At 38.7% G+C, this 19,870-nt stretch overlaps 1 protein-coding gene across 3 annotated transcripts in view; it reads left to right on the forward strand.

The window, feature by feature from the left end:
• The window catches only part of LOC5564043 (MAM domain-containing glycosylphosphatidylinositol anchor protein 1), a 237,226-nt gene that overhangs the window by 104,075 nt on the left and 113,281 nt on the right, over positions 1–19,870 (forward strand). The gene's annotated exons all lie outside the window — the stretch shown is intronic.

Genomic DNA, 19,870 nt, shown 5'->3' on the forward strand with positions numbered 1-19,870 from the left:
GATAACATCATCATCATCATCATCATCATCATCATCATCATCATCATCATCATCATCATCATATCATCATCATCATCATCATCATCATCATCATCATCATCATCATCATCATCATCATCATCATCATCATCATCATCATCATCATCATCATCATCATCATCATCATCATCATCATCATCATCATCATCATCATCATCATCATCATCATCATCATCATCATCAATCCATCATCATCATCATCATCATATCATCATCATCATCATCATCATCATCATCATCATCATCATCATCATCATCATCATCATCATCATCATCATCATCATCATCGATCATCATCATCATCATCATCATCATCATCATCATGCATCATCATCATCAATCATCATCATCATCATCATCTCATCATCATCATCATCATCATCATCATCATCATCATCATCATCATCATCATCATCATCATCCATCAATCATCATCAACATCATCATCATCATCATCATCATCATCATCATCATCATCATCATCATCATCATCATCATCATCATCAATCATCATCATCATCATCATCATCATCATCATCATCATCATCATCATCATCATCATCATCATCATCATCATCATCATCATTCATTCATCAGTCATCATCATATCATCATCATCATCATCATCATCATTCATTCATCATCATCATCATCATCCATCATCATCATCATCATCATCATCATCATCATCATCATCATCATCATCATCATCATCATATCATCATCATCATCATCATCATCATCATCATCATCATCATCATCATCATCATCATCATCATCATCATCATCTATCATCATCATCATCATCATCATCAATTCATTCATCATCAATCAGTCATCATCAGTCATCATCATCATTCATCACATCATCATCATCATCATTCATCATCATCATCATCGTCATCATCATCGGATCATCAGTCATCATCATCATCATCATCAATCATCATCATCATCATCATCATCATCATCATCATGCATCATCATCATCATCATCCATCAGCATCATCATCATCATCATCATTATCATCACATCATCATCATCAATTCACATCATTTCATTCATCATCATCATCATCATCATTCATCATCATCATCATCATCATCATCATCATCATCATCATCATCATCATCATTCATCATCAATCATCCATCATCATCAGCATCATCATCATCATCATCGATCATCATCATCATCAATCACATCATCATTCATCATCATCATACATCATCATCATCATCATCATCATATCATCATCATCATCCATCATCATCACATCATCAATCATCATCATCATCATCATCATCATCACATCATCATCAATCATCATCAATCATCATCATCATGCTGCAGATTCCGTCCAGCCTACTACCGCTCGTCAGGGAGCCTACTGGGGTTTTTTTTCCATCCCCCAGCCTACTTCATTCGGAAAGCCTACCGGGGAGGATTTTTTCTCTCCGTTTTCTCTAACCGCCAGTCTACTCCACTACCCCTCTGGCGTTAGGGAGTTCTACTGGAGGGAATTTTGCTTTTTTTTCCGCCAGCCTACTCCACTGCCCTTCCGTCAGGGAGCCTACCGGGGAAATGTTCTTTTTCTTCAATCAGTATTTTTTCCCATCCGCCAGCCTACTCCACCACTGCCCTTCCGTCAGGGAGCCTACTGGGGAAATGTTCTTTTCCTACAATCAATGTTTTTATTTTTCATCCGCCAGCCTACTCCACTGCACTTCCGTCAGGGAGCCTACTGGGGACGCTATCTGTTCATTTTTTTTTCGCCTAGCACCATCTTACTCACCATTTCTTAAATGTTTACTTTCACAAACACAAAACTGCATTTCTTCTTAATTCTACCGACTGCGCCATTGTAGTATCCGTGAATCAGATCAATCGGCTGATTCCACCATCAGCCGAATGATTGAACCCGAAAGCTACGACACAACCGTTCGCCATAACAATATTCTCAAAACTGAAATCTTGGTTTTTCTTCACGCGAATAGAATGTAGCATTCATTTTCCGTGCATTCATACATGCTGATTACAAATATTTTGACGTGTATGTATGATTCCAGTTTAAACTACATTATAAACACATTACATTGAGTGTGTATGACGGACAGGTGACAAGTAGAAAACGTCATGACGTTTTCTGCTTGTCACCTGTCCGTCATACACACTCAATGTAATGTGTTTATAATGTAGTTTAAACTGGAATCATACATACACGTCAAAATATTTGTAATCAGCATGTATGAATGCACGGAAAATGAATGCTACATTCTATTCGTTCAAACACTATTACATCTAAATCTCCCATCTCTAGCTACCACACACATCTCTAGGCTCTAGGCAGATTCCGTTGATTTCAATGCACGTTTTACTTGGAGAAACCACAATGGCAGTGAATTCTTGGGTGCAGTTTTTGCTATATTGGGAAAATAATTCATTGGCGTCTGAACCGTAATAAGACAAATTTGTATATAAGCTAATTTCGATCATGAAAAATGTAATACTAGAAAGAAGACAATTTGCCCAATAATGAATATTCAAGGGTTTGATTGACTATTGTGTTTCGTTAAGATGGTTTTGCATAACGTAAAACTGTCAAACCATTTCCATTTTTCCCAAAGGTTAAATCAATACCAAAGTTAAATATAAAAAAGTATGAGATTTTAGACAATTAAACGGCAATCTACCTGACTGTATGCCTGAAAACCGGATTTTCTACACAGTATCGTTTTGGCATTTTTTCCGACCAACTTTAGCATTAAGTAACCAGCTGTCTTCACGTCTCTCACTCTCTTGCACTCGTCATCGAACCATTAGTTTCGTTTTCATTATTGACCAGTGCCTATCACATCCCGTGCCGTTGTTGTGACACCATTGTGGAGATCCCATAAGCTTGATTCTTCTCAACTGCTCGTCTAGTGGACTTGAAGCCTCTACCACCGAGACTATTGATTCACTTTAAATGAAGGGTGATACAAGCTCAACTACTTATACATCTTCTCAACCCATATGAATGAACTTGGCATTCTTTCCAGTTAGCGCTCAACATCCGAGCCGATCAGTCGATATTCTCGAAGGAGCGAATTTCGGAAGTCGTTCACAGACTACTTTAATACTTTTTTGTCGATCGTCTTCAACGACACTTCTAGTATGGACCGATGCACGAGTTCACTAATTTGACGTTTGGGCGGTGCCGAATTCACTCGTTGCCATGGTCACGTAAATAACACGGCACCGCTCAAACGTCAACGGGTGAACTTTTGCACTGCTTCATCGAGTTTGCAACAATCGCGTCGTTGTGTTCCGCGATGCCGCGCCGCGAAAATACGTTTCGCGTTGATTATTCGCAGTTCCCGAAACATCTTACCCACGATGAAATCCACAAATTCATCGAAAAAGAGCTCGGGCTTACTTGCGAAAACGTGCTTCTACTTCAGCCGAGCAGACGACTGGGTTGTACCTTCGTGGAGGTCAGCAACCTCGATCTTGCTGAGAGGATCGTTTAAGAGCACGATAACAAGCACGAATTCGTGTTTGATGGGAAGGCGTACAAGCTGCGAATTTCGATGGAGGATGGAGTTGTCGAAGTGCGCCTTTGCCGGCGTCAAGACCGGTATACGCATTGCTCGGATGGTGGTGAAGAAAAACATCCCTTCTTTCGTTACGATTCGTGAGGAAGACACGGCAGTTGGTTACAGGGGGCAGCGGCAGACGTGTCTCCACTGCCATGAGTTTGGACATGACGGAATCCCGTGTCTTCTTCTTCTTTCTGGCGTTACGTCCCAACTGGGACAAAGCCTGCTTCTCAGATTAGTGTTCTTATGAGTACTTCCACAGTTATTAACTGAGAGTTTTCTTTGCCGATTGACCATTTTTGCATGCGTATATCGTGTAGCAGGTACGAAGATACTCTATGCCCTGGGAATCGAGAAAATTTCCTTTACGAAAAGATCCTCGACCAGCGGGATTCGAACCCACGACCCTCAGCATGGTCGTGCTGAATAGCTGCGCGTTTACCGCTACGGCTATCTGAATCCCGTGTGTACAAAACAAAAAACTGCGCGTGCAGAAGCTCGCCGCAGATCAATCATATGCCAACGTCGCGAAACAGGCAGCGCTGGCAAAAAAAAACTGGCGAAGCCGAACATAACGAAGCCCAAACTAACAGAATCCCAAACTCAACCCAATGTGCCCGGCCAACTGAGTGCCAAACCGAAAGAAACTCGACTCCCAACAACACAGCGGACAAATGTGATGGCGCCCCCCGCTCCGAAGCCTACAGGAGTGCCTCTCGTTAGCCAAGCCGCGCCGAGTGCAATCACGCTCAGCGATTTCGTTACAATTCGTAAACCCGATGGTAACGAAACGGATAGCTCGCAAACATCACACGGATCAGACAGCAGCCGACGTCTACGTAGCAGAAGATCGCCTCCGGGTAAGAAAATGCAATACAGTGAAGAAGCCACCAACAATCACGGCCGAGTATCTGGGGATGACATGCATCAAAAATGGAATACACCATTGTAAATATCGGCACCATCAACATCAACACCATCACCAATCCAACCAAAATCAACGCTCTCCGCACATTCATTAGCACGGTCGATCTCGACATCGTTTTTCTTCAGGAGGTGGAGAATGAACAGCTGAGCCTGCCCGGATTTAACGTATGTAGTCTGTAATGTAGACCACGCTAGGAGAGGGACAGCAATTGCTCTTAAAGAGCACATCAAATTCTCGCATTTCGAAAAGAGCCTGGATGGAAGACTGCTTGCTCTGCGTGTACACAACCCTATGTAATGTGTATGCCCCGTCGGGGACTGTTCTACGCGTTGAGCGGGAGCGCTTCTTCAACAACACCATGAGCTACTACCTACGACATCGCACCGACCACATCGTCGTAGGAGGCGACTTCAACTGTGTGATTCGGCAGTGCGACGCTACGGGATCCAATTTTAATCCCGCACTTCAAGCCACTGTACAGCAGCTTCGATTGAGGGATATGTAGCAGCAGCTACGATCACGAGAGACTGGCTATACATATATAACACACAACTCTTCGTCTAGACTCGACCGAATATATGTCAGCGACAGCCTCCGAGAGCAGCTGAGAACAGCACATGTCCATGTCTGCTGTTTTTCGGACCACGAAGCTCTCGTCACAAAAATATGCATTCCCTTCCCCGACAGAGCTCATGGTCGTGGTTTTTGGTCTCTGCGTCCCCACCTCCTAACCACCGAAAGCATCAACGAACTGCAAATCCGTTGGCAATGTTGGGCCCGCTAACGCCGCAATTATTTGTCATGGATGGAATGGTGGCTATCATGCGCGAGCCCAAAATCAAATATTTTTTCCGATGGAAAGCGAAACTCTCTTTCGATATTTTTCATCAGCAACAGCAGCGTCTCTACGAGCAGCTAAGGCAAGCGTACGATGGCTACTTTAACAACCGAACCATGCTAATTACCATCAACCGAGTGAACGCGGAATTACTCTCCCATCAGCGACGTTTCTCTGAAATGTTTGTCCGAATAAATGAAACCTTCGTTGCCGACGAACCCTTATCAACATACCAACTGCACAGCTAAAAAAATGTTGTAAAATTAAGTTTATTTTGATGCACATATTTGGAGCATCAAAATAAACCTAAATTTCAACGACCAATCCATTATTTTTCAATCGAATTCACTTTAAATTTACACGATCATGTAATATTCAACCAGTTTTGATTGAAAATTGAATGTATATTTATTTAAGTTTACATGATGCTATAAAAATACACGAATTTGATTTAATTTTACACTAGACTTCAGTTTACATCACATTTAAAATTAAATATTTTTTTCTGTGTGGGAGAACGAACTAGACGGAAAACTACAATCGAGCAGCGCATACGCAGATGATATTAGTGCTATTGTTACCAGCGTGGAACAGTTACAGGAACAGTTCGGGGGCCCGTCTGAATGAAGACAAAACAACTTCAAGGTATATCAAATAATCTATTGACTGTTCCGTGGCTACACACTGGCGCTACGATCAAAATTCTTGGCGTAATGTTTTCCAACTCCGTGCGTCAAATGAATGCGCTCAACTGGGACAATCTAGTGAGCAATTTTTGCCGCCAAGTTTGGTTGCACTCGCTGCGTAGCTTAACGCTGCAGCAACTTTTTGCTTACTCAACACCTTTCTCATCTCTAAAATATGGTGCATTAGCGCAAACTTGGTCCCATCAGCAGCTCATCTGGCGAAAATAACGTCGACAATACGAAGGTTCCTATTCCGGGGAATTGTAGCCACTGTTCCCATGCAACAACTAGCGCGCTGCAGAGACCATGGTGGTTTGAAATTACAGCTTCCAGCCTTCAAGTGCAAAGCCTTGTTGATAAACCGCCATATCCATCGACTCCCTTCCTTATTTTCGTTCCTTGATCAATCAAATCAACCCTTCCCAAACAAACTTTATTACCGACCTTCCTTGCTTAAAACAAATCATTAGTAACTTTCGAAACCTCCCCTTCCAAATCCGCCAACAACCTTCCGCCGATCTTATCCACCGCTTCCGTGAATTTTTTGTAAACAATTTTGTATGAATCAAGCCTTAGCAGTGATATTCAGTTCAACTAGTACAACCTTTTACCATCATATTTTATCTAAGCTTGATTGAAGTTTAGTTTTTCTTATTATACATTTAAGACATCATGTCATATTGTTCTTGTTATCTCAATAAAATTATTTTTATTACTTATAGGTCTGGTTTCTCATTATGATTCTTGCAAGGAAGTTTTATCTGTAGTATAATTTTAACGCTTATTCACTTCAAAAAAGATTCAGTTTAAGACTTAAGGGGTGCGAACTCGAACATTCATGTCGTTCAAATCGAGCACAATCTTTTCTTCGAGTGCTATCCGTTGGTTGTTTGCTTGTTTCGAAGGAAACTACATTCAAAGCGCACACTTAAAATACTTCATACAAAGTCTCATCAGTACAATACAGGCAATAAATCCAAAAATTGACATAATAAAAAAAGTCTTGTCGTATTTAGGTTAAACTAATATTTTAAAAAAGTTGTAAAAGACTAATACATAAATTTGAACAAGTAGAACTGTTCTGCGACGCCGCTTGAACAGGCCTATTGTCTGAACAATTCTAACGCCGGAGCATAACCGCAGCATGACAGCTCGCGTGAAGTGGTAATGGGGCTCTGCACTGTTTTGATTTTATATGAGGTCGTTTACTGGCCTTGTTGTTTACAAATTTGATGAAGGAGTGAAAGAGTGAGACTGATTTTTGTGCAGAGCCCCATAAGGCAATCCACGAGACAGCTGCGATCAGCTGGTTTTTTGTTTACCAAGAGTTTTTGACGTTTCACGATCGGAGTGACCGTTCGATTACAAAGGAAAATATAAAGCTCCGGCAACACTCGCATGCTTTGTTTACTCATTCGTTTCGGTTGCATTCACACTTTGAGCTGTCAGTCCTATCGAGGAAAGTCCACATGGATAGCCTTATGTAGGTAGCGAAAGAGAAGGCAAAACAAAAACATAGTTTGTTGAAGTAGAAGACGCGAAAAACTGTTTGATATTATCGCCATCGAAAACAGTTTGTTGTATAGATACAGTTAATTCTCCCTTACTCGATATTGAAGGGACCATCGAGTTAGGGAGGTATCGAGTTACAGAACCCAAAATCAGTGCAATTGCTATCCAAGGGACCATCGAGTTAGCCATGAAAACCAACTTTTACTATGGTTCTCTAACTCGATATCGAGATACCGAACATCGAGTAAGGGAGAGTTAACTGTAGTAAACAGTTTATATATTCCGTAGTGCCTCAATTATAAATGAAATAATTTATTTGAGCGAGGATTTCTTCATATTATAACACGAGACCATAGATAAAGACCTGAAATAAGAATAATATAAGTGAGAAAATCAAACGTAACAACTTACCAAATACCTTACAGCCGTGGTGAACTTCTACAAATCCACCCGGTAAAATACCTGTATGGGAAAGGCCTCCCACCCACCAGAGTTAAACCATACCCTGAAACTGTAAGTAGAAGCGATAGAGAAATTGAGTGATTTGTAATAAGGAATCGTTATATGTAGAAAAAGGCATCCGTGAAACAGCTGACTGTTTAGGGTAACTGTACCTATTACCATCCCACGAGTAATACCGAAGAGGAAGTCGTGTGAGAGGAAACCATTTCTTGTGAGTATCCATTTGATTAGTAACTAGAATTAGAGAATATTTATAAATTATTGAAATATATTACAGTTTTAAGCGTTGCTGAAAACAAGTCAGCCGCTGTCGAAAAATTTGGAAGAACCTTTTTTAAAAGTTGCCAGACTTTGTGATACACAAATTGTATAGTTGTTTTTAGCGTGACGATATCATAACCGTACAGTTTAACCAGGTCCGTCTCACTCGGGCTCAGATTGGGTACCACTTCTAGTACTGCATTTGGTCCCTCGGTAGTGCAAAAGGTACCCAATTTTGACAGATCGCAGTACACTTTGAACGGCATTCTAGATTACCTTATGAGCCATAAAATTTTGGGTAACTGCAAGGGACATGGGGGTCTTTAATTTGTCTTTGATTTAACAGTACAGGCGTACTGGGATCATTTTTATGAAAAAAAAAAATAGTTTGACAGCAGCCTGGCTGCTTGTCGATTTTCAGTTCGCATCCCCCAGGTTAAGACCATCGAAGGAACAATTCGTAAAAAGAAAGAGATTTCCAACGCCATCTCCATTCCTGGGATTCAAGTTTATAGGATATTAACCCTTGCTTTCCTCAAAGCCTTCGTTTGGTAACTCAACAACATTTGCGTTAAACATTATTTATTCACAAGCACAAACTACATTTATTTTACTTGAATTACAATTGCATAAAACAACATTTAGGGTAATTCGCCAATTGTTGAACGAAAAAATGCTCGCTAATTGTTGAACACGCCATAAGGAATACACGGATTGTTCTACAATAGGCGAGGTTTTTAGCCGTTCAACATTAGGCGACTTGCCCTATACAACATATGATACAAATTGACAACAAACGGAATTTTCGAACAAAAATCAGCATAGCGCTTCTACGGCTTCTACTCATATGTAGTATATCGCCCACATCTGCTGCACACAAATGTCAAAATAAACCATTATTTTCGTGGGGCAAGAGCCTGGATTTACTAAAGTCATTAATTAATCATTATTACGCGCATCAGTTCCAGATCGCTGTTTTTTTTCTTGCGGATTAAATGCTGACGTTAATTTTGCCTTGCATAGGAACAGCAAGAAAAAAGAATAGAGAACCAGTACCGTAAGCCGGGGCAAATTGATCACTTTTTGTCATTTTTGTGTTGTGTTATCCTTCGGAATTCAAATATTGTGAAATAAATTTCGACAAAGTCAGTACTCCTTTGACTTTTATCAGTTTATGTAATCGGCTGTTCTATAATATTTAACATATCTTAAAAATAGTCTGCAGTGAGCAGGCTACTGGCTTGAATAGCGCTAAAAAAAAGGTCTATTCCAAAATTCGATCTCAGTGAGACCACACGGAAATATTTCAGGAAGTTAAGTTGACCGTTATTCCGTTTCAAGTGCATTATTGCCTACGTACATATACCATTCGAATCAGGTATGAGTATTGCCGATATCCAGAATACCCAATAGCCAGTCTAACGCTCAACCGATAACCCTACTACCAGGACCCGTCATCGTTTGCCTGAAAATTTTGGCAAAGGCTCCCACGACCCGTCTAAACCCGTGGTGAACCCCTGTAGTTGCCCTGAAGGCCCGCCTAAGGTCCTAGGATCACCAAGGACACCAGAAGCCGACCATTTGGAAACCCCGACACCCTAGGAAGCTGGCGCAACCTCCAACGTGGAGACCGTTGGGCCACACCAAGCCATCCAAGCCCCATAGACTTCGGGTTCAGTATAGAACGTGCCGATCAACCCCCACGTGCTCCACTTCCGGCCGGCCGCATCGACACACCTCACACCCACACCACACCCAGTAAGTTCAATAAAAGAATTATAAAAGTTACATTGCGCGTTTTACTTGAACCCTTGACGAGCTTACGCCGACCCTAAGAGTCTCTGTATTTGAGCCAGGTCCCTCCGACCGGCCGGGTAACAAGCTTTTCAACAAATATTTGATTGACGACGTGCGTCCGTCAACAAATTTTGCAAAAGTAATCATCTATCTAATCCATATGACAGATCCTACAAACGGCCTATCAACATGCTAAATGCAGATTACCAACTGTTCACTATAATTTAAATGAACCAGTTGCACCCATTACTTGAAAAAAATCAAACAGCATGTAGTATAAAAAATCCTGTATTGATAACTTGAAAGATTTGCGAAATATAACCAATAAAACCACTCGCACAAGACAAACGAATAGTAGAAGAACTTCTACTAGCCTTCGATAAGGTTGATCACCCATTTATTTGGGCTGTGCTAGAAAAGTTTTCATTTCCAGCTCAGTCTATCAGATGTTTGAAAAATATGTACCATGGTGCCAGTGCAAAAGTTATTTTCAATGGAAATCCCACGAATGATATTCATATCCATTCCTCAGGAATCTAAGATATTTAGTCGAATAACAGTTGGTCGAATGACGTTTGGTCGAATGACATTTAGTCGAAAGTACATTTGGTCGAATGGACATTTGGTCTAAAAGAATTTTATTGCTTTGAGAAGCATGTGGCATTTGGTCATATGAAAATTTAGTTGAAAATTTAATCGAATAAATAAGGATTTTCAGATTATCGTACTGAGTGACATTTTGATGTTAATACACAGTGTTTGGGTCATTGAATAAGGGGAGTGCCCATATGGTATGTTTCATTGCTGGAGGTTGCATATGCCAGAACAACATGATAGAATTCAAGAAATCTGATTTGGTGTACTGATGAAATTTCTTGAACATACTTGAAATTTAATATGCGACAAGCGATTATAATATTCCAGCCGATCACTGGATCTTTCGTCATCCCAGTAGACTCGTCTCACGTCCCACGATACGCAGGATAAATACGCTAATACTGTTTAAATATTGTTGATTGAATAAATTATCAAAATATTATCTTTCAAAGCCATCAAAGCCACATCTTTATCCAAGCAATGTTATTTATCTGAAATTCACAATGAACTCATTCACTAAAATGTATCGTATGGCGGAATTTTTGGTGCACTTCGTAAAAGCGTTTTCTAAATGTTATGGCCATCAAAACAGAGTTGCTTAATATCAATCATATCAGCTGATGGCTGATGGTCTGAAACTATCACTATCACTTGCGAGCTATCAATATCACTTTGATTTGACAACCAACAGCAGTGATGCGACTTCGCACTCTAGCTCATAATCACTGCGGAATTAGTGATCACGTGGTAATTATCCATGCTCTTACTGTTTTTCAGTGACCAACAAATAGTTTCAACCTATATGCAACACTGTCCAAAATATCGTACTGATAAATGGCCATTTTAACTGCTTAATTTAAGACTAAATTTAACCCATCAGTGATATCCATAGTCTATCGCCATCAATGCACTTGTGATGGAGTAGACAGCGTGATGTTGATATGATGTAGATTGATCCGAATTGTATCGCAGTCGGCCTGTACAAATCAGCAAATTTTAAGCGTTGATAGTGACAGCGAGCAACTCTGGTAAAAATGCATTATATGGAGACTATTGAAGGTAACCAAATTGTTGTACGCCAAACCGTATAAGACCTGGTCCCCACATTCAAAATTCAATTCGTACGCTTCAAAACTTGATACTTATTGTAGGTTCCGAATACTCACAATGAAAGTTATCATTAAATAAAACATTTTGAAAGAATAATAATTTCAACAATGCATAGACCGCAAAGCAATCTGAATCTTGTGAAAAAAGTGATTAAGCATTGACTATTAGGAAATTGTCAGAAATTAGAAGTAGAAAGAAAAATTTTGTTATTATTATTCTTTTACGTGTTTGATTAACCTTTAACCTCCGTTACCTTGACATTCGGATGTTTATATCACCCAAATTCGGATGTTATATCACCCAAATAAATTTAAGTTTAACAGTGAGAGCCACTCTACGTGTATGTAGGAAAAGCACTAATTTTCGACCCACAAGAATTCTGTGCCAATTTACGGATTTTCATACAAAGTAGGCCAAAATCGTATGAGTCGAAAATTTGTACTCTTCCCCTACAAAAATTAAAACTGCATAAACAAAACTTCGCAGAATATTCATAAAAAATCGTTTCGTTTCAAAATATTCCATGAGGATTTGAATTTCGTATTGGTTTTTACGGTATACTTCAATAATTCGTTTCATTTCGCTACGAACAGTGTTGAAAATTCCGCATATCGTTTCGTTTCGTATCGTCATGAAAAATAGGAGGAGATCCCCCAGTACCGCTAAATTCATTATTCAAAAACTATTGACTTGGTGCAGCCTAGCTGCCCATTTATGGCAAATATTACCATTTTTGTAGCGTTCAAAAATAAATTTGAAAATATAAATATGAATTTTGATATTGCGTTTTGATGATGTGTTTTAGTACCGTAATCCGGGGGCAAATTGATCACTATTTTGCAACTGTTGGCTGTGTTGTCCTTCAGAATTCAAATATTGTCAAATAAATGTCGATAAAATCAGTAATTCATTGATCTTTATCAGTTTATATAAAAGACTTTTCATGAAATAATATTTAACACGTCATAAAAATAGTTTTAATATCAAGAAATTAAAATGACACATTGGGGCGAAATTGATCATAATTCAACAAAGCAGGTTTAGGATTAAAAAATTTCCCTATCTACTAAATTTGGGTCTACTGAATCTGAAAATAATGTCAAAATTCTTACAACTCGAATATTTAATCATTTTATTGTAAAATTAAACTTTGAAAATCTGCCTAATACGCATAAATGTAAGCAATTTCACTTCAAATAAGCACATGTTTTGAGAATAAACGGTTTCATGAGCAAAATATATACTTGCTATGCTGTATGATATCAAAAATGAATTCAGTAGTTCATACTTAAGCTTACACAACATTTTAAACACTCAAAATTGACATGTAGGCAAAGCACCACTGGATTGTTTGGCTCCAACATTTCAAACTGTATTGCTTACACCTTCAAAAAGTGTGAATGTTTCTATGCAAAACTGACCCTAATAAAAATAAAACAGTTCAAAATCATCATTAGACATCTATGAACTAGAAAACATTCAATGTCTGTGGTGCCAACGAAATTTCCAGCATCCTTGGAAGGAAATGTTTTTTGGTACCGATCTGATCAAATTCGCCCCAGTGATCAATTTGCCCCCGGATTACGGTACCAAATTGACCTGTCATTAAAGGTGGCTCCCAATACCGGACACGATCTAGAAATGCCTCGAAGTATGTAAATTTGTATATCATTGAACGTTTTTACTCCATGAAAAGTTTTCCATTGCCAATTCAATGCATTTGCAACATTCACAAGAGTAATTTAAGTTTTACTTAGTCTGCAAGTTGGTCATCAAAAAACCTCTTATATCTATCTATCTATCTATATAAATAAAAATGGAATGCTGTTTGTATGTCACGAAATGGCTCACGAACGAGGCAACGGATTTGTATGATTGTTTCTCCATGTTGTTCGTCAAGGATTTCGACGTGTTTGTGTGTATAAAAGTTCCAGGATGTTTACCGAAAAAGCAGGAAAAACGAGACTAAACGGAACTGTCATTTTGTATGGGACGATTCATAGCCGTTTTCAACAGCCTACTTGATGACAAGACGAAGTTTGCCGGGACCACTAGTATATGATAAAAAACATCACATTTTACGTGTTGATCTGAATTTATATTTTTTCTGATTTTTATTGTATCTTTGATACCGTGATCGATAAAATCCATGAAAAATGAATGTATTTTGAGACACTGGTGCGAAAATAAAAAAGATATCCTGTAAACAATCAAGCAGTCCAAAACTGGGGGATAGGAGGTGCTGGACTAAAATTGTAGTTTGACCATACTATAGGTCAAGTATGGTACAAAATACATTCATACTTTCAAATTATGATTATATTCCATCATGCTTGCGTGATCCAACTTATTTTGCCATATTCAAAATAACTACTAATTAGGTTCAAATTTAGAGGTGATACATTAAATTTTCAACAATTTTCAAACATCTCAACTTTTTTAAAAAGTCATGCATATTTCAAGGATGTGTTATTCTGTGCAAACATTACTCTCTATAAGAGCTTTCTTTTCTTCTAATACACCATCTTGATTGGATCATGATTTCTCAATTTTTCTACTTTGTCTGGTATTGGGTGCTGTCCAGTACTGGGGGATCTCCCCCTACTAATATCGCATATCCTTAGTACACTCCTCAGTAATGGGGCACTCGAAGCAAGTTTCAATGATATTGTAGAATTGAAAATAACCTATAACCTGCTTGGAACCATGGAGCACTCAAAAGATAGCTTTTTCATGTCACTTCTCCTGTTCACTATTTGCTTCATCCGTTATCCACCCCATCGGCTCAGCCCCGTATGATCGTGTGAAATATTTAATGCAAAATTAAAGCACGCTACATTATTCACATCGGCTGTAACGCCAATAAATTAATGTCACTGCAGGTTGTCACTGGCACACTGGTGATGGGAGCACTTGCACAACCGATTTTTTTTTAATTACCGCGTGGCGATTGTCATTAAGTCATGACGGGGGCGCCACCAGGGAAAAATCTACACTGCCACTCATGCTCTCTGACAAATTGTGTAAGTGAATAATGCAACCAGTTGAATAATCCAAAGGGTTGGCAAAGTGTAATAATTTTAACAAAATTGTTACACTTCATGGGCATTTGTCATTGAAAAGTACGCATTAGGTTGGCCCATAATGATCAAACTGATAATCTTAAGCTTCGAACCCGAACTTGTTCATTTAAAGACCCCAGAGGTTGCTGTGGAAATTTGAGCTGAATCCTTTAACTCCAAGAAGGGGCCAAACAAACTTGTAATTTGTACGAATCAAATCGTTAAAAGGCATATATAGGCAACCTGTTACAACTACATTTCACCTATAGCTGTAGTAGATAAATTTCTGTCGTTAATGACTTGAAGATTCTCATATCAAAAGAAAAGAGACTCCAACAAACAGGATTTTTTTTTATGGAATAAAAAAGTTATACTGAAAAAAGGAAGCTGATATTCATTTCCCCGGGGTGAGCAGCTTTTCAAAAAAGGATACATGGTGCTCCTCAAATTGTTATTATCAGAAAAAAAATCTTAATCAAATTTGTGCTCACAAATTGTATTTCATGGCTAAACTGCGAGTCTGGGCAAACTTTATGAATAGTCGAAAAAAAAACAGATTGGCTGACAAATTGCATTCAAATAACTCAAAGCAAAAACTGGTCTTTAAAGACATCACAGAAGGGCCACATTACTGCTGCTTTAAGGTTACTTTCTAAATCATGTGCCAAATGCTTAGCATCATCCAGAGGAACTGAAATCTTGATATAGATCTAGAATCATAAGTGTCACGTGGTGAGGTAAAGCGATAAGAGACAGAAAGCCCATTAAACCGGTAGAGGCTCCGGAAACACTTTGGCTAGAAAAATGCAACCATTCTTCGTTTGCAGTGCTGAAGTGTGTAAAGAAAACAGACCGCAAACTAAATATACTGTCGCCAGAATAGTATATTGGTCCATGATGCTAATTTTGATAAATTTTGTTTCAATTTCAGAACATCATGAGAATGTGAGTTTTTATTTTGCTCCCTTGAATTTTTGTTCTATAATCATAGTAAAAGCAAACTATTAAATTAAATTTTGCATAATGCAAACTTTCTGGACATTATCAACATTTCAAGGTCAACAAAATTATATGTTTAACTTAATAATTTATCAAGATAAAAAACTCAAAACACCAAAATTCTAAACAGAATAAGCATACTCAAAACTCATGCTATCGGAGTATAACACAGTTTAGCGCTGAGGAAACGGTTTTTATGTCGAAAGGCACGAAAGCATCCTTAGCTTGTTCGTGCCGGGTCTTGTGCAATGGGTTGCAATAATAATAAACAGTCAGTCCGTGGGAGATGATTGTTTGCTCTGGCTTGCTGTTTTGTTATTGTTTGGTCTGGTGGGTACGATATAACTTGCAATTGTCTAAGAGAAAAAAAAAATGACTAAAACAAACCTCATTTCTTCAATACCAGTAGGCAGATGGGTAATTGAAATAGAACGATTTGAAACATCTTCAGGTTTGGAATCCTGTTATAGATAAAAAAAAAGGGTACATAGTGCTTTGTATTGACACAGCTGCTTTAAATATAAAACGAATCAGAACGAATTAGAATGATAGATTGACAGACAACAATCGCATATTACTCCCATTTTTGCCAGATTGCCTATTCCCATGGGACAATTATGCGTTTATGGGCAGTTGTGTTTACCTTCATACAAGGACAAAGATTTTCCTGAATATAAGAACATGCATAGTCGACGTAACCACCAGATAATGTGAACATAAATAGTGCTGGGAAAATGCTTTTTTATTCTCCCAGCTGCACTCTTGAATCTTTCAACAATTTCGGTCAAATAATCTGTGCATTTGCTGAGATTGAAATTCAAAAGTTGACTGTGGAAAACTTTTTGATTAATTTCTTAATTTTGTCATCTGCAAACGCATGCATCGTTTAATCCGTCCAATCAGTGAGTTTGATGAACGATTATATGGATGAATTGACGTAAACACCAGGTCACTATCATCGCAACCTGGGTTTTATGCTAAACAATCCGAATAAACACTCTGCAAACCGGGTCAAATTAACTTTTTCGAAAGTGGCCATTTCGAAGCACCCATTTTGATTCCGGAATTACTCCGGAATTCTGTCCAAGCCTTCAAACTGAAATAATATGCGCTTTTTGTGTCAAAATTTGGTTTAAAAATATCAAAAAACAAAAAAGTTACAGCCCAAAACGTGTTTTTTCCGAAACTCGTTTAGGGGGTTGGTAAAGGAAGGGTTAATGACATGTTTTTCGAATACTTTATTATAGCTCATATATATCAAACATGTTATATATTACACAAATAAAGCTTTGATATAACGAAATCTACCCTATGCTGCACAAAAATATGTATTTGGTGCTTCTTGCATATATTCCCTGGAAGATTTTTGATAAATTCCTGACTAGATTATCTTTAAATGCTCATAATTACTTGTAAGAAACGTTCAGTGGAGCATTTTTGGAGATTTTTTTGTAATACTACCAAAGTTCCATCTTACAACGTTCTTTGACAGGCTGCTGACATGAATGTCAGCGTTTATCATGAAAAATTTATAGCAATCTTTTTCAGTTTACAGGATATTTTTTAGATTGAAAACTTTAAACAACTGAACTAAACATCTTTTTGAGAAAATGCCTGTAAAAGACACATAAATTGGTACATATGTGCACATTTTTGAACTTCAGAATGGACAGCATTCCCGAGATGATGTTAAATTTTAGGCTACAACAAATGGTTTCGAATTTCTTATATTGATGATCAATTTATTCTTGGTCAGGGACACATTAAGGCACTTGTAAAAAATACATTTGTTAAACTCGTTACCTGTTGCATTCGAAAATCAGAAATCAGTTTCCAATTAATAACTCTTGTACAACCTATCTAAACACTTTAAAATCGATAAATCCAGTCTAATTTCATACTCTGTGACCGCAGAATTCCCCGGAATCGAAACAAATCCCCAACAGCAAATAAAAGCATAAAAGTATCATAATCACCACACCATCACAGGCGTGTCATCTTGTCACAGGAGATGAAGAAAAGAATCCGGCAACATGTTGAATATTACATTACGATTCTTTTCGACACATTTCCTTCGTCCATTTCAGTAGCAGTTGGTAGCTAGCAGAAGCAAATCATCGAGCAATCTCGGGCTGCTTCGGCCAAAGTGCTACCCAAACCCAACCGGCGAACGTTGGCAACAGCGACAACGAGTCTCGGAAGGAAAACTTTTTTGATATAAATTTTGTATTCGTCGCGTCTATCTAGCTACATGGCATCGCTGCTGCTGCAATCCTGCCTGTAAGGGTATGCGGTATTTTGAACACTTCAATCAAAGATGCTTTGAAATGAAAATCCAACACAGACACCTCCAGCACTAGGCCAACGGAGGCCGCTCTTCGGTTGTAGAAGAATTAAGCTTTTTAACTGAAGATATTTTCACAACTCTCACGATATTTTAAAGGAAAAACTAGTTCTATGGAGAAGTCAGATGTCGACGACACACTTTCAAGCATTTTATGGAGCCTCGCCATAGACTTTATTTTTGTTTTGTTTTGTTGAAACTATGTTCACTTGATAGGAACATAACTATTGATAACAACTTCGGGACTTTTTACAATTTTTTGGAAACCTTGGACGTCGATGGCTCAACAGTACTTAAAGTTGCGTATATTGTTTCGTTTCGTATCAATACCAATGTTAACTCCGCCACGTCGAGAGATCCATCAAACCCCAATGGTCCCCTTCCAACGAGCTCCGACGGGCTTATACGGTCACACCCATGAATCAACCAAGGGATTGTCCCGGGTTAAAAAGAACAGAACAAGGGCAAACTATCGACTACGAAGGAGACAGAAACGTAAACAGAAATCGTGCATAAAAAGTGATTGAGAACTTATCTTAAATTGTTGAAATTGCTCTTAAAACTATATTGAATTTACTTGAACTTACTTTAATCTATGAATTACCGCTAGTTGTTCATTGCTATACAAGGTATTGCTGGTTGACGAACGATTTATAGGAGATATTCTGGTTAAAATACTTAAACTAAGGTTATTCTTACAGCTACAACTATTGAATCTAACTAAACTATACAATCACCCATTTGTACCTAAAATTAGTTAAACTTACTAAAGGTGAGACATTGAATTCTTTATCAAAATTGAAATCACTAAAAACTAAAAAACTAAACCTAAAACACAAATTTGTACAGTACAATCAAGGTGATCAGTGCGCTGCTAGGACACATCGTCCAGTGTGAAGAATTGCTGAGGTAGCGAATCACAAAACGTAAGATTTAAGTTTCCATATTCACTATTTACGTAACTTATACCTAAAATCCATTCAGGAATTTTGTAATTCAACCCGATTCGCCGGAATAAATTAACAAAATCAACGATTCGTCTATCGCCCATCAACAATTTACAAAATTCGTTTTTGGCTAACGATGTCTGGCAAGGGATCGAAATCTGGATCTGGCCGTGGCCATCTGGTAGGAGGAACAGGTGTAACACACCTTGCAGAGACCCCGGCGGGTGAAATCATTGACAAAGCCGCAGTTGCTCCAATCAACAGTCCCACCGTAGTTGTATGTACAACAAGTACAGCAGCAGCCGCAACGAGCGATGCAGTGGGCGAGACATGTCTGGGAGCCGGCGCATCGCGCACTGCGGACACCGTTAGTACTCACTCGCCTGATCCGAGCAGGACAGGAAACCCCCTATCTACCTTATCATCCACCCACCAGGTAAATGCTGACATTGCCAATATATTAGGAGCGAAGCGAAAGCAATCTGCTTTGCTATCCGAACCGAAAACTAGTTTAGGCCTGTCAAATATACGCGAAAATGTCGTTGTTAGACGCAATCCGGATCGTCGCGCGCGTCCGCCTCGGTACAATAATTGTGAGTTGTGTGCAACTAGTGATAACAGTAGAATGGTGCAGTGTGATGGTTGCGAGAAATGGTTCCACTTCTCTTGTGTGGAAGTTACGGAAGGTATAGCAGAAATCAGCTGG

This window comes from Aedes aegypti, chromosome 1 (assembly GCF_002204515.2).
Source record: "Aedes aegypti strain LVP_AGWG chromosome 1, AaegL5.0 Primary Assembly, whole genome shotgun sequence".
Classification (NCBI taxonomy): Eukaryota; Metazoa; Arthropoda; class Insecta; order Diptera; family Culicidae; genus Aedes; species Aedes aegypti.